Here is a 15,533-nt window from a genome sequence, read left to right on the forward strand (position 1 = left end):
ATTTGAACATGGTTGGACAGCTGGCCACCCTGGATTGGCCAACATTCAGTGACTGGAACAAGAGTAGACTCAACTCCATTTAGGTTATAGTTCACGATGTACAGATAAACCTTTAGGCTGAACCTAAAATTTGTAAGGAGGCTGGTTTAGGCTAAACTCAATTTAACACTTGGAAAGAGCTCGATAGAAATAATCTAATCTGAAGAACAGAGAATGAAAGTGGAGAATAAAGAATAAGTGAACAGAGCTTCAGGGACCTGTAGGAAAATTTCCAAAGATCAAAACTAATGTGTTTGGAGTACCAGAAGGAGATGAGAGACTGAGAAGGAAAATTGTTGGAAGGTACAATGCCGAAAAGCTTTCCACATTTAATCAAATCCATAAATGTACAGAGTCAAGAAGCGCAGCCATACACAAGTCCAAAGAAAATCACACCTAAACACATCACAGTGAAACTGGTGAAAACCAAATATAAAGAAAAAATTATTCAAAACAGCTAGAAATATATGCCTCATTATAGAGAGGAATAGGTGGAAATACTGAAGATTTCTCATCAGAAACCATGGAGGCCTGGTAGCAGACAACTTCTTTACAGGCTGAAAGAAAAGAACTGTCAACTCCAAACTCTATACCTAGTGAAAACATTCTTCTGAAATGCAAGCAAAATAAATGCATTTTTAGATAAAGGAAAAGTAAGTTAATTCATCACTAGGAGAGTTGAATATAAGATTGCTAAAGCAAGTTCTCCACGCTGAATGAAAATAATACTAGAGAGGACCATAGATCTTTAGGAATGAAGAAACAGCAACAGAAATGGTAAATTTCTGGGTAAATACAAAAGATTGTTTTTCCTTTTGAAGTTCTTTAAAATACATATAACTATTTAAAATAAACAGTATTTTATTATCTGCTGGGATTTTTTATGTACATACGTACAATACATACAAAAATTACAACATAAGGCTCAGTGGAGGATCATTTATATTATTGCAATTTGTCTACTGTGTTTAAATTATTCTTTTCTATTTTTGTAGGCAAGGTTTTGTGTGTTGCCCAAGCTGGTCTCAAACTTCTGGGCTCAAGTGATCCTCCTGTCTTGGCCTCCCAAAGTGCTGTGATTGCAGGTGTGAGCCACTGCACCCAGCCCCAAAATTGTTCTACTTTTTATGTGAAATGGCATAATATTAACTCTAAATAAACTGTGAAAGGCCTGGTATGTATAATAAAACTTCTACAGAAAACACACACACAAAAGAGATTTAGCCAATATACATTAGATAAATAAAAATGGAATGTGAAAAGATACTCAAATAAACTAAAACATGGCAGGAATAAGAGAAATAGAGAAATGAAGATAAAAAAACAGAGAGGACAAACGGAAAATATGTAATTTAATCTTGGACTTAAATTCAACCATGGTCTAAAGACTCAAAGTAGAAGGAAGAAAATATCAAAAAGCAGAAATCCATGAAAGATAAAACAGATAGACAAAAATCTAATAAGCTAGTTACTTGAAAAAAGAATCAATAAAATTTAAAAAGTCCTAGCTAGGATGTATATAAGAAAAAGAGAGAAAGGACACAAATCACTAATGTCAGGAATGACACAGAACCAACAGACTTCTGTTGTTGGGGGTAACAATACAATATTCTGTTGTTGGGGGTAACAATACAATATTACAGCAAAATATGCAACAATTACATAAAATTGACAATTTTCTTAAAAAATACACTTACCAAAATTGACACGAGAAAAACAGTTACAATATATGTATTTAATAACAAATAAATATTTAATTCAGCAATCCACAAGCCCAAATATATATAATACATACTATATATAACTATATATAATTAATTATATGAAGATAATTAATAATGTATAATTATATATAATTAAATTATCGAATATCTTTCCTAAAAGAAAACTCCAGGGTAAAATGTTTTCAGTAGTAAACTCTGGCAAAGTTTCAAGGAAGAAATAACACTCATCTAACATAAATATTTTCAGAAGATAAAGAAGTTGGTATCACTGCCCAACTTGGTTTTATAAGTCCAGCATAAGACTAATATCAAAATTTTAAAAAAATTATTTAAAAAAAATTCCAAAGTACTTCACATAGATGTAAAGATACTAACAAAATGTTATCAAATGTAATTCATTATATACAGTCATGTGCTGCATAATGATGTTTCAGTCAACAATAAAGTACATATATGATAGTGGTCCCATTAAACTATAACAGAGCTGAAAAATTCCTGTTGCCTAGTGACATGGTAGCCGGTCAGTAACATGACATCGTAGCTATCAGAATGTCCTAGCTCAACACATTTCCTTTTTGGTATGTTTAGACATGTTTAAATACACAAATACAATTGTGTTACAATTCCCTCACAGTATTCAGTAGAGTACCATGCTGTACAGGTTTGTAGCCTGGGAGCAGTAGGCCCTACCATGTAGCCTAGTAAGCTCTACTATCCAGGTTAGTGAAAGAACACTCTATGATGTTTGCACTATGACAAAATTGCCTAATAACACACTTCTCAGAACATAACCCCATCATTAAATGACACAGCTGTATAAAAAAAAATACATCATAACAAAAGTAGGCTTTCTTAGAAACGCAAAGTTGGTTAAACATGCAGAAATCAATGTCATTTACAACAGTAACCTAGTAAAGGAGGAAAACCATATAATCACATGCAGGTTTGTTACATTGGTATATTGCATGATGCTGAGGTTTGGGGTACGATTGATCCCATCAAGAGAGGAAACAAATGAATAATAACCAAAAATGAAGAAACAGAACTGTCAATATTGGCATATTATATATTGTTTGTAGAGAAAATACCAAGGAACGCCCCAAAACTTACATAAACCATAAAAGAATTCAGCCATGTGCAGGATAAATGTTAATATAAAAAGTATCCTATAATTATGTATTCATAGCAAAAATAAATGAAAATTATTTTCTTTCAAATTCCTATTATAGTAGTTGGGCAGAGAGAAGAGAATACCTAGAAATAAATCTAAGAAAATATATCCAATACCTCTCGCCTAAAAACTACAAAAAACTGCTATAATAAATTAGACAATACATAAATAAATGGCATATTTGTGAATGGCAATTCTCCAAAAACTGATCTATAGATTCTATGTAATTCCAAACAAAATATACCAAGATTTTCTTTTCTTTTTTTTAAATTTTTTTTTTTGGAAATTGTCAACTTGATTGTAAAACTGATATGGAAATGCAAAGGATCTAGATAGTGAAAAGGTAGAGAATTCACTTAACCTTCAAGATATACAATAAAGCTATAGTAACCAAGAATGTGGATTATTGGCAAAAAAAAAAAAAAAAAATAGAGACATAGATCTATGGAACAAAATAGGATGTTCAGAAAGAGACCCAAGCATATATGATCACTTGAATTTTGACAACGTGTCAAGAGAATTCAACAGAGAAAACAAAGTCATTTCAACAAAGGATGCTGGACCAACTGGAAATCAACACTGAAAAAACAAGTACAATGATCCCCACCTCACACTTGACACAAAATTTGAGTAAAAATAATCATAAACCTAAACGTAGAACCTAAAACTATAAAACTCCTAAAACATGAGAGAAAACAGCTGTAATCTTATGGTAGGCAAAGTTTTGTTAAATAAAACACACACACAAAATACAAAACTTTCAAGCTAAAATGGATAAATCAGACTTCATCAAAATCTAAAACTTTTGTTCTTAAAAAATCACTGAAAAATGAAAAGGGAAGCTATATTGTGGAAGAAAATTTTCTCCAAACAACTATCAGATAAAGGACTTGTATTCAAAATATTATAAGGAACTTTTGCAGTTAAATAATAAGAAACAACTCAAGTGTTTAGAAAAATGGACAAAATATTTGAATGGACACTTCGCAAAAGATAAGCAAATGGACAAAAGTGCATAAAACATACAAGCATCATTAGTGCCCATAGGAAAGCAAATAAAATATATAAGTGATACTGCATATCCATTAGATTGGTTAAAATCTAATGGAAAATAAAATATATAAGTGATACTGCATATCCATTAGATTGGTTAAAATTAAAAAGACTGACCATATCAAACACTGACAATGACTTTGAACAACCAGAACTCTTATTCACTGCTGGTGGGAATGTAAATGGCATAATCATTTTGGTAAAACATGTTGGCAGCATCATAAATAATTAAGCATACCATATAACCCAATTATTCCAGGTCTAGATATTTGCCCAAAAGAAAGGAAAAGGTATTTCCACACAAGGAATTGTATGCAAATGATCATAGCAGCTTTATTTGTAATAGCCATTAAGTGGAAACAATGCAAGTGTCCAACAAACAGGTAAGCAAAGGATGGCATCCTTATCCACACAATGCCTACTGAGCAAAGGGAAAGAAAAAAGAACGAAATTTTGATACACACAATGACATAGATGAATTGCAAAAATACACTAAGTGAAGACGCCAGGCCAAAAAACTGTGTATGCTTATGATTCTATTTATATAAAATTCTAGCGATGCAAACTAATTTATGGTGAGAAAAGACAAGTCAGTGGTTTTCTGGGGACGGAGTTGGAAGGAGAGAGGATGGCAAAGGGGCTCTGAGGAATGTTTTGAGGATAACAGAAATGTTCTTTATCTTGATTGTGGTGATGGTTTCACCAGTGTATAAACATGTCAAAACTGATAAAATTGTATTTAAATATGTACAGAATACTGTACTTCAATTATACCTCAATAAAGTTGTTTAAAAAATATATGTAATATAAAGCTGACAAAACACAAACACAACCCAAAATTTAAAAAGCTGCCAATGCACATTTGGTTTAAAGAAATCTCATTTAGCCTGTTTTGCCTCAAAATGGCTTTTGGCTTTTTAAAGATAAAAAGAAAATACTATATTTGACAAGATGTCATTATATTTAGTTACAGTGTTGCAAAAGTTTTATTATTTCAAAATGCAATGCTGTGTAATGTGCTTTATATACTTTTCCTCAACCGAGTCCCAGTGGAACATCTACAACTGAAATACTGACTCTTGTAATTTATTATATATATTGAATATTACACTAAAGAATAATCTGTAAAAAGGTCAAGCATATTGTCAAGTGGTCAGAGTATTAACAAAAGTGATGAATTTTACAAAAAGGACCATGTCCCTACACATAGATTGTTATATATATGTGATTATACAGTTACAGATCAATATAAAAATATTAATATACGTAATTCAAAAGACATACTTTCTAAGTAAAAATGTGCATACCACATTTACACAATCTAATAAAGAAATATCAATACTTTGCATTCCTATAGTATCTACATCCTTGAAGTATATCCATAGCTATTGACTAGAGATCATTGTGATGAAGCAATTACACTAACCTCTAAATCAGGTTTAAAAAAATCACTTTTTGCTTCTATCCGGCTCAGTTTCCTTGAGCGAAGCTCGTTTTCTCACTAATAAAATGAGGAGGTTGGGCTTGATTATCTTTTAACTCTCTTTCAAGTTTGAAATTTGCTTTATTTTTATCCTCACACTAATAAGGAAAGCAGGATCGAAGAATGATGCTGAGAGAGGTTAAAGGAGTTGTACAAAGTCACAGGAACTGCAATTAGAGGCCCGGTCTCACATACCCAGCCCCAGAGTCTTTCCACTGCCACATACTGCTCTAAGCCTGCCCTGTAATGATCTTAGGAACAGGATACACACTCATCATCTGCAAGACTTTGATGAATTTCTGCCTGGAAAGGCGAAGAAAAAAAGACACATAGTCATGAGCTTATGATTCTAAGACACTTGGCCTTTTATTTTTGCATCTAGAATTATCAGCACCTGAGCTTAGGAAGAAAAATAATTCTTTGAGAAACGGACTTATACTTTATTTCATCTCAGTATTTATCTTCTTTTATGGATATTTAGTAAATGTGTGCTCAACAATCTGACTACTAGCATTTCTTCCCTCAAGAATAATTTTTGTTTAAGGAAAGGTCAGTTGATTAAGAAACTGGAGAGTCATCACTGGGGTTCAAAGCAAAGCAGAGGTTTCATGTTCACTTCCTATTTTAACCAAAGGTCTCTGGGTGTTTGGATTTGGAAATTTGTGCCGCAACACAGGAAGGATATGGATTGTAGGATTAAAGCCACCTGAATTTTAATACTAGCTCTATTATTTGACAACTTTGGATTTTGAGGGATTGAATTTCAATGCCGTCTTCACCTGTAAGCAAGATCATTTCTACCCTTGAAGGTTAGAACATAAAAATAATTGCTTATCACAATATTTTATTACAAAAATTTTCACACACACAGAAAAGTTAAAATAATTATGCAATGTAAGCCCATTTTTCCCTCCACCTAAATTCTATCATTGACATTTGGTTATATATACACCTATGCATCTTCACATCCCTCTCTTAATCAATTTATTTTACTTTTTGATTCATTTCAAAGTCAGTTGCAAACATCAGTACACTTTACCCCTAAATGCTGCAATGCTTTACAGTATTTTATATGCAAATTTTACATACAGTGAAATATACAAAATGTATACCACTCAATAAGCTCTAGCAAATACATACACCTGTATAACAAAAACCTCCATCAAGATACTGAACATCACTATCACCTCCAAAATTTCATGCCCCTTCCTGGTACATCCCTGCTGCAATCCCTTCTGTTCTGATATATTTTCATCAAAACTTAGTTCTACCTGTTCAAGAACTTCATAGAAATGGAAACATACAGTAGGTATTCGTTTGTATAAGGGTTTTCATGCAGAATAAAAGTTTGGGGGATTCATTGATGTTGTTGCATGAATGTGTAGTTTCTTCTTTGGCATAGCTGGCAAGTATTCCACTTAGGAATCCCATAGTTCATCCACTCTCACTTTTGGCTATTCTAAATAAAACTGTTGTAAATATTCCTATAGACTTTTGTAGATATATTTTTTATTTCCCTTTGGAAAATATCTAGAAGTAAAATTGTAGGTTCCAGAGTAGGTTTGTATTTAGCTTTATAAGAAATTTCTAGGCTTTTATCCATAGTGGCCGCACAATTATACACACTCACTAAAAACATAAACGTTCCAGTTGCTCCACATCCTGACCAATATTTGCTGTCGGTCTTTTTAAATTTAGCCATTCTAGTGGATGTCTCTCATCATGGTTTAATTTGCATTCCCTTGATAATTAATAAAAATTGAGCATTTTTCATCTTCCTTACCTGAGTCTTTGGCCTCTTTTTTATTGAATCATCTTTTTGTTACGAGTTTTAGAGTGCTATATATTCTGGATACTAACCCTTTGTCGTATATATATATTCTGTAAATTTCTTAACAATGCCTTCTGATTAGCTCAAGTTCAACTTTAAGTCTAGTTTTTCAGGTTTTTTTGTTTTTTGACAGGGTATCACTCTATCACCCAGGCTAGAGTGCAGTGATATGATCACAGCTCACTGCAGCCTCAATCACATGGGCTCAAGTGATCCTCCTACCTCAGCCTCCTGAGTGGCTGGGACTACAGGTGTGTACCACCACGCCCAGCTAATTTTTTGTAATTTTGGTAGAGATATGGGTTTCAGCCATGTTGCTCAGGCTGGTCTTGAACTGCAGGGCTAAAGTGATCCACCTGCTTAGACCTCCCAAAGTGCTGGGATTACAGGGATGAGCCATTGTACCTGGCCCAGTTTATCAATTTTTATTGCTTTCTGTGACCGAAGACACTTTCACCTATCCACTACATTGCAAAGATATTCTCCTATGTTTTCTTTCAGATGCATTATAATTTTGGCTTTTTTTAGGTTGGTGAACCATCTCAAAATAGTATTTGTGAATGGTGTGAGGTAGGGGTTGATGCTTCAGTTATTCCAGCATCATTTTCTACAAATATTTTCCTCTCTCCATTGGGCTGCTTTGGCACATATATTGGAAATCAGTCCATTGTGTAAGTGTGGGTCTATTGCCAGGCCTTCAATCCTATTCCATTGATCTGCTTGCCTGTTTTTATGAAGGTGTCATGAAGTTTTGATTGCTGTAGTTTTGTAGTAAGTTATGAAGCCAGATAGTGTAATTCCTCCAACACTGTTCTTCTTTTTCAACGTTGCTGAAGATATCCTAGCTTTAGCTCATTTTAAAGGAATTTTAGAATTAGGTTGCCTTCCTGCAGAATAAATAAAACAGCCTGGTAGGCTTTATAAGTGATTACACTGACTTTATAGATCAATCTGGAAATAACAGACATCTCAACATTATTGAGATTTCTAATCAATAAGCATGGCATCTCTTTCTAGATATTTAGGTTGTCTTTCATTACTTTCAGCAATGTGTTATAGTGTTTGGCATAGAGGTTTTGCATGCATTTTGAGAGCTTGTTTGGAGGTTCTAGCAGGGAAGCACAGCTACTGATACACTCTTCACCGAAGACAGGTCCTCCTGTATATCAGGGGTGGCCTTCCTCTTCGATCAAGCGTGCAGCTTCAGGAAGGATACACACGGAGCAGTAAGGGAGGTAGGGGACACCCGCCTGGCCATCCAGATCAGCCAAATCAACCTTGGTGATCAATGGGGTGACAGATGTCACAGCCAGATCACCCTCACATCCTTGCATGTATTCTGTTAAAGGTATTCCTGAGTATTTTGTGTTTCATCATGATAATGTAAGTGGAATTTAAAAATTATTTTTCCACTTATTTGTACTAGCATCTAAAAATACATTTGAATTTGCATATCAACAATATATCCTGCAACCTTGCCAAATTCATTTACTATTCCTCATAGTTGTTTTGTAGAGTCATTAGGACATACTGTGCCATCAACCATATCATCTGCAAACAGACAGTTTTATTGCTCCTTTTTCAATCTGTATTTCTTTTATTTCATTTTCTTATCCTATTGCACTAGCTATGATCTCCAACACAATGATAATTAAAAGAGCTGAGAGTGGGCATCCTTACCTAGTTATCAATCTTAGGGAGAAAACATTCAGTATTTCCCTATTAAGTGTAATGTTAGTTGTAGATTTTTCATATATTCACTTAACAGATTGACATTCCTTACCATTGCACCTTTGCTTCAAGTTTTTATTATAAATAGATGTTCCCTTTTGTCAAATAATTTTTCTATATTATTTAAACTATCATATATTTTGTCTCCTCTATTGTGTGGCTCTGGTGAATTACACAGGTTAGTCTTTAAGCATTTAACTTTGCATTCCATGGATAAATCCCAATTTTATGCATTGCTACATTCCATTTCATATTTTCTTAAGATATCTATTTTTAAAACTTATTTTTTTGAATCAAGTTTATGATGGCTACATAAAATGATATGTTCCTACCTCCTCTATTTTCTGAAAGATTTGCATATTAGTGTTGTTTCTTCCTTAAATGTTTCCTAGAATTTACTAGTAAAACCAATTAGGCCACAAGTACCTTTTAATAATCATTGCAAACCAGGAACTGCGTAAGATATTTTATTATCATCACTGTTCATAACAACACTTCAAATTACATAAAACCTACTTTAAACAGTCAAAATTTAGGGTTGAGAGAAATTAAATAACTTACCCGAGGACATGCAGCTTTATGTCATGTACAAACATCAGGTATATTTAGCTCTAAAGTTTTTAGTCTACCACAGAATGTCATGGTAGATTTGAAGTTGTACAGATAAATATCACTTCAAAACTCCCTTAATACATGGCACTCATAAACCGAGCAAGCATCTCTACTGGTCACTAGTTGATTTTTCAAGACAAGGAAGTTTTGTTTTGTTTTGTTTTTTAATGTATTAGAACCAAAATCCAATTTTAGACATGCCACTAATCTCATTCTTAAAAAGAAGAAGGCACATTAGACAGTGAAGTTAGTTACATTTAATATCAACTATAGATCATTCACTCCAGCCCATTTTTGTTTCAACATTTTATTTATGTAACTGTATTTACTAAGAACCTATAAGTATGTTAAATAAGTTATTGGCTATGCTTATTTCTTCACTAGTAGTTCTTCGTCATATACAAGGCATGAGAAGTTTCTTCAAATAAATTAGATAGTGGAGTGCCAATTAAATAAAAGAACCCTATAAAGAAAGTCACATTGGTGCAGCATGAATTACCCAAAAAAGATCAAACATTTTTATTTTATCTGATGCTGAAAACAGGTAAACAACATAGATCTCTAGTTTCTTTATGGTTCCCTGGTAACCCAAAAAAAGGGGATCATATGTATTTCTCAAGATGAAATATTTCATTGTGTAATGGGTTTAGATTATGAGTGAAAAATAAAATAAAACAAACACCCATCATATCAGGCATACAGACAAACCGTGCATTGACTTTGTTATGTATGAATACAGTGTGAGAAAGAGGATAAAGGCACACAATCCCAACATATATTTTCTAATACTATTTCCTTCATTTGAACTTACCAATAGAGCAAAAAGGAGTGAGACAGCAAGGTAGTCATCCAGTTTTTCTTTTAACAAACAAACTCTATCCATCCATTTTTCTCAATCATCTTAATAGTGTGAGTAAAGAGTGTTTCCAGGTTCTTAGAATACAGAGCTAGAGAAAAAATTAAGTTGACAGGGTTCAGTTTTGACAGTGTATCCAGCTGTTTATAGCTTTTCATTTTTTCCATAAACCTAACTGGTATCAGTATATGTAAAGTTTCTAACACTTCCAGCTAGGGAATACTTCACAGAAGAAAAATGCTTTCCTTGGAGTTTACAAATGCCATTTGGTCTAATTTTTCAGCAAGGGTTTGTCTAGTTAGATTATGAGATTTTTCCTGGAGAGCAACAGCAAGAGACTGTCCCTCATGCTGTCAGAGAAAGAGAGTTATATTTTTGTTCCTTGGAAGAAACATATAATGTAATGGGCAAAAAGTCAAGTGGGTGGGGAGCCATTAGCCCACATAAACCTCCAGAGAAATCTCTAAGAAAAAGGCATTCTAAATAACACGCTCCACTAGCATATTTTCTTTTAAAAAATACGTCCAAGAAAGTAGATGCAGGCTGGGTTTTATGGGACAGGACTCATGCTGTCCTACCCAGAGAGCAAGAGTTACTTAGGGAAAACAAAGTTTGAAACATGGGTAAGACTAACGGCAAAAATTGAGCCCAGAAGGTCAGAGATTAATGGTGGGACTACAAAGATGTAAGTTAGGAGCTGGTTCAGAGAAAGAGAACAGGAACAAAGAAAGAGCATCTCGTAAGATTTCTGCAAGTCTTTCTACACCTGAATTTCTCATCTTTCAGATGGGCATGTCTATGGCAGTGTCAGAATAGCTTAAAAAGCTAAAAAGCAACACATAGGCCAAAATTTAATTCTGAACTATCAACTCTGAGTTAGGAACCAAATATCCTGCCATATTATTATACAGTACATACTTCTTGAACAGTTCAACAGAAGACCTTTGTGTTTTTTTCTTTCTATAAATGATCTCCATTTTAGGTGAATCTGATTTTTTTTAATCTGCATTTTTTTTTTTTTTTTGAGATGGAGTTTCACTCTGGTGCCCAGGCTGGAGTGCAGTGGCATGATCATGCCTCACTACAAGCTCCGCCTCCCGGATTCACACCATTCTCCTGCCTCAGCCTCCCGAGTAGCTGGGACTACAGGCGCCCGCCATCATGCCCGGCTAATTTTTTGTATTTTTAGCAGAGATGGAGTTTCACCATGTTAGCCAGGATGGTCTCGATCTCCTGACCTCGGGTTCCGCCCGCCTCGGTCTCCCAAAGTGCTGGGATTGCAGGCATGAGCCACTGCACCCAGCCTAAATCTGCATTTTTAAAACTACTAAATTTTAAGCTAATAATGTCCCACTGATGTCACAAGGACTCACTAGGGGATCACATTATGTTTTAAACCCATTCGGTGCTTAATATGATTTGATCTGTAAAATGCTTTCCAGGTATCCATTCATCATGGACATGGATATTTACTTAGCGTGGTGATTAAAGGGAGGAACTCCAGAGTGAGGCTGTTTGGGCTCAAATCCCAGCTTTACCAGTTACTAGCTGTATAACCTTGGGCAAGTTAGGAAACCCTTTTGGAATCAGTTTATTTCACTGCACAATGAGGAAAAGAGCAATACCTATCTCATATGACTGTGAGAATTAAATAAGTTCTACAGAAAGCATTTTTAAAAGTGTCCTAGCCAGAGGAGGTCACATCTAGCCAGAGGAATTACTTCTTGTTGCTGTTATACTATGTGACTATAAATCATACTTTTTTTTTTCCTTTTGACTGGATTCAAAAATGTTCTCTTTCAAGAAATTCCATAAAATCAGGTTTTTCCTTCTATTTTAACATCTGCCAAACTCTCTTCTTAAAGAAATTGAAATTACTTGGCTTATGGTCAAATTTAATGGTGAAGACTGAATCTATAAATCTACAAAGACTTAGAAAGGGATTTATAAAATAGTAACTTATAACTCAATTACTATTTGAATGGCCTGGTTGTGCCTGAAAGTAATTAACTGAGCAAGACCTGAGTATGTGTGTACCTCCAAGATACCCACGACCGATCCCGTGGTGGAATCAGATGTAGTTAGAGAAACTGTGATAACTCAAATTTTCCCAGCTCTGATCATCGCCTCCGTCATTAGATCCTATGGCCAGTTTTTTGTGTCAGGGTCCCCGTGAACACCACTGGACACTCCCACAAAGGCATGAGAACCCCTGGGAGTGATAAAGCCAAAACAGCAGTGTCTGGAACTGGTGCTGCTTTTAGTAGTGTTACACGACTTTGGAGTAGCCCTGCTATAGTGCTGCAAGTGTCTCAAAACTTTTACTCAAATGGCTCTGTAGCATCTTATTTATGGCCCTGCTGTTTCCCAACTCTCAAACTCTAGGTTGTCTTATACTTTAATTTCTTTTTCCTTTTTTTTTCTGGAGACAGGGTCTCACCCTGTCACCCAGGCTGGAGGACAGCTGTATGATCATGGCTCACTGCAGCCTCCACCTCCAAGGCTCAAGCTATCCTCCCACCTCAGCCTCCCGCGTAGCTAGGATTACAGGCACATACCGCCATGCCTGGCTAATTTTTTTTAAAAGTTTTTTGTAGAGACTGGGCATGGTAGCTCATGCCTGTAGTTCCAGCATTTTGGGAGGCTGAGGTGGGAGGAGTACCTGACCCAGGAGTTCCAGACTAGCCTAGGTAACATTGTGAGACCCCGTCTCCACACACAAAAAATTAATTTTTTAAAAAATTATTTAGGCATGGTGACATGTGCCTGTAGTCCCAGCTACTACTTGTGAGCCTGGATGGGAGGATTGCCTGAGCCCAGGCAGTCTAGGTGGCAGTGAGCCAGGATCGTGCCACTGCACTCCAACCAGGCTGACAGAGCAAGACCCTTTCTCAAAGAATAGAAAAAAAGAATTTAATTTCTTAGAATTTAAATTCTATTAAAAATCATTTCAAATATAGGTGTTTTGCAGTTTATATAAACAGTTTCTTATGCAAATTCCAGATAATTCTGTCTTGGGGGGATGAGCTATAGATTAGTGAACATACATATATTTCTTTAAATTGTGCAAAATGGATATTACTAAGCTGTATTTGCAGGTTGGGCTTTCAGTGGCCACGGCCTCTGAGTCCTGTTTCACATTGAAAACAACCAATAGAGCACACATATCCCCCTTGAAGGGGGAGAAGGTGTGATCTGTGTAGTTCTAAAGTCTTGCCAAATGACTTCAGAGCCAGTTACTGAGCTGGAGACGAGGGTGAGAGAAACACTAGTGAGCTAATTTTGCAATGTTTGTATTTGTAACCAGTTACCTAGTAAGCACATGAGAAATTTAGGCCAGGCACGGTGGCTCACACCTGTAATCCCAGCACTTTGGGAGGCTGAGGCGGGTGGATCACCTGAGGTCACAAGTTTAAGACCAGCTTGGCCAACATGGTGAAACCCCATCTCTATGAAAAATAGAAAAAAATTAGCTGGGCATGGTGGGCACCTGTAATCCCAGCTCCTCGGGATGCTGAGGCAGGAGAATTGCTTGAACCCAGGAGGTGGAGGTTGCAGTGAGCCAAGATTGTACCATTGCACTCCAGCCTGGGTGACAGAGCGAAACTCCATCACAAAAAAAAGAAAAAGAAGAAGAAGAAACTTGAATGAAGCCAAGAAAAGAAAACTCTGTTGAATATTAGAAGTCCTCCTTATATCATACTTTGCTGGTCATCATTGCTGAGTAACTGGAGGACACAGCAATAATAATAATAATCTCAGCGCTTGTAAAGTGGTCCATACCTGTAATCTCTTTCAAAGAAAAAGCAAATTAGTTTCACAAATTAGCTTAAAGATTATTGCTGGGTTATTAGGGTTGCTACTGTTTTTACAAAAGGCCATTCATCAGGGAAGGCCAAATTCTGAGCCCTCTCCAGTCCTGTAGATCTCTGCCAAGAGCTACATGTGTCGATGGAGTGAGGGCTTGACTTGTGACTAGTCTAAATTGCAAAATACACACCAGAATTCAGACTTCGTACAAGATAAGGAATGTAAAATATCTCAGTAATTTTATATTGATGACCTACTGATATATTTTGGTTTAAACAAACATTATTAAAATTAATTTCCCTTGTTTCTTTTCGCATTTTTTATGTGGCTCCTAGAAGTTTTGAATTTCTTGATATGGTTTGCACTTGAGACCCATGTTACATTTCTCTTGGACTGCACTGGGCTAGCCCAGTCGGAGAAAAAAGTAGAGAAGAGTAAGCAGAGCTGACAACAATCACTACAGGGAACACAGTCCTTGTCCTGGATATTCCATTCCTCAAAGTGATATAGAAACTTGGATATGAAGAACCTATGAATGGCTAACTTTCCTTCTAATAGACAAGTCTTTTAAAAGCATCAATTTATTAAATTACATCTATGGCTTTGAGGTGATAACAGATGAGTTGTGTAAATAGAGCATTACACATAAAAATTATCAATAGATGGTAGCCTGTTTTGGGTGTGTTTTGGCTGACAAGTGATACAGACAAAATAATTACCCACTCATAGCCACAATTCAAAACCACTTGGCAAATAGTCTAGTTTAGCGGTTGGCAAACTATGGCATGGGAACCAAATCCAGCCTGACACCTGTTTTATAAAAAATAAAGTTTTATTGGAACACAGCCATAGCCTTTCACTTCCATATTGTCTATGGCTGCTTCTGTACTAAAATGGCAGAGTTGAGTAGTTGTGAAAGAGATCATACAGTCTGTAAGGCCTAAAATATTTACTATCTGGACCTTTACATAAAAATGTTTCTGATGCCCGGTCTATGTTAACACTAAAGTAAGAGTGGTTCCTTTAAGTCAGATCATGTCTTTGCTCTGCTTAAACTTTGTGACTGGCTTCCCAGCTTAGAGTGAACAAGGAAAAATAGTCAGACCTCATAGCAATCAGCTTCTGGCTCTTCCTGCCCTGCTCCAGGTGGTCTCCTTGCTGGTCCCAGAATACGCCAAACAAGCACCTACTTCAAAGTCTTTGTCCTTATGGCTCCCAGGTGC

General features: G+C 35.6%; 1 protein-coding gene across 18 annotated transcripts in view; it reads right to left on the minus strand.

Annotated features, from left to right (window-relative positions):
• LOC106997839 (uncharacterized) overlaps window positions 1-15,533 on the minus strand; it is a 547,605-nt gene that overhangs the window by 114,533 nt on the left and 417,539 nt on the right. For 7 of the 18 annotated variants that reach the window (XR_013417051.1, XR_013417050.1, XR_013417058.1 and 4 more), the window contains one exon: window positions 10,456-10,591. The exons of the other annotated variants lie outside the window; for them this stretch is intronic. The gene's annotated coding sequence lies outside the window, so the exon portion shown is untranslated. The remainder of the gene's footprint in view (window positions 1-10,455; window positions 10,592-15,533) is intronic. 18 annotated transcript variants of the gene reach the window in all.

The sequence above is a fragment of the Macaca mulatta genome, chromosome 4 (genome assembly GCF_049350105.2).
Source record: "Macaca mulatta isolate MMU2019108-1 chromosome 4, T2T-MMU8v2.0, whole genome shotgun sequence".
NCBI classification, from domain to species: domain Eukaryota; kingdom Metazoa; phylum Chordata; class Mammalia; order Primates; family Cercopithecidae; genus Macaca; species Macaca mulatta.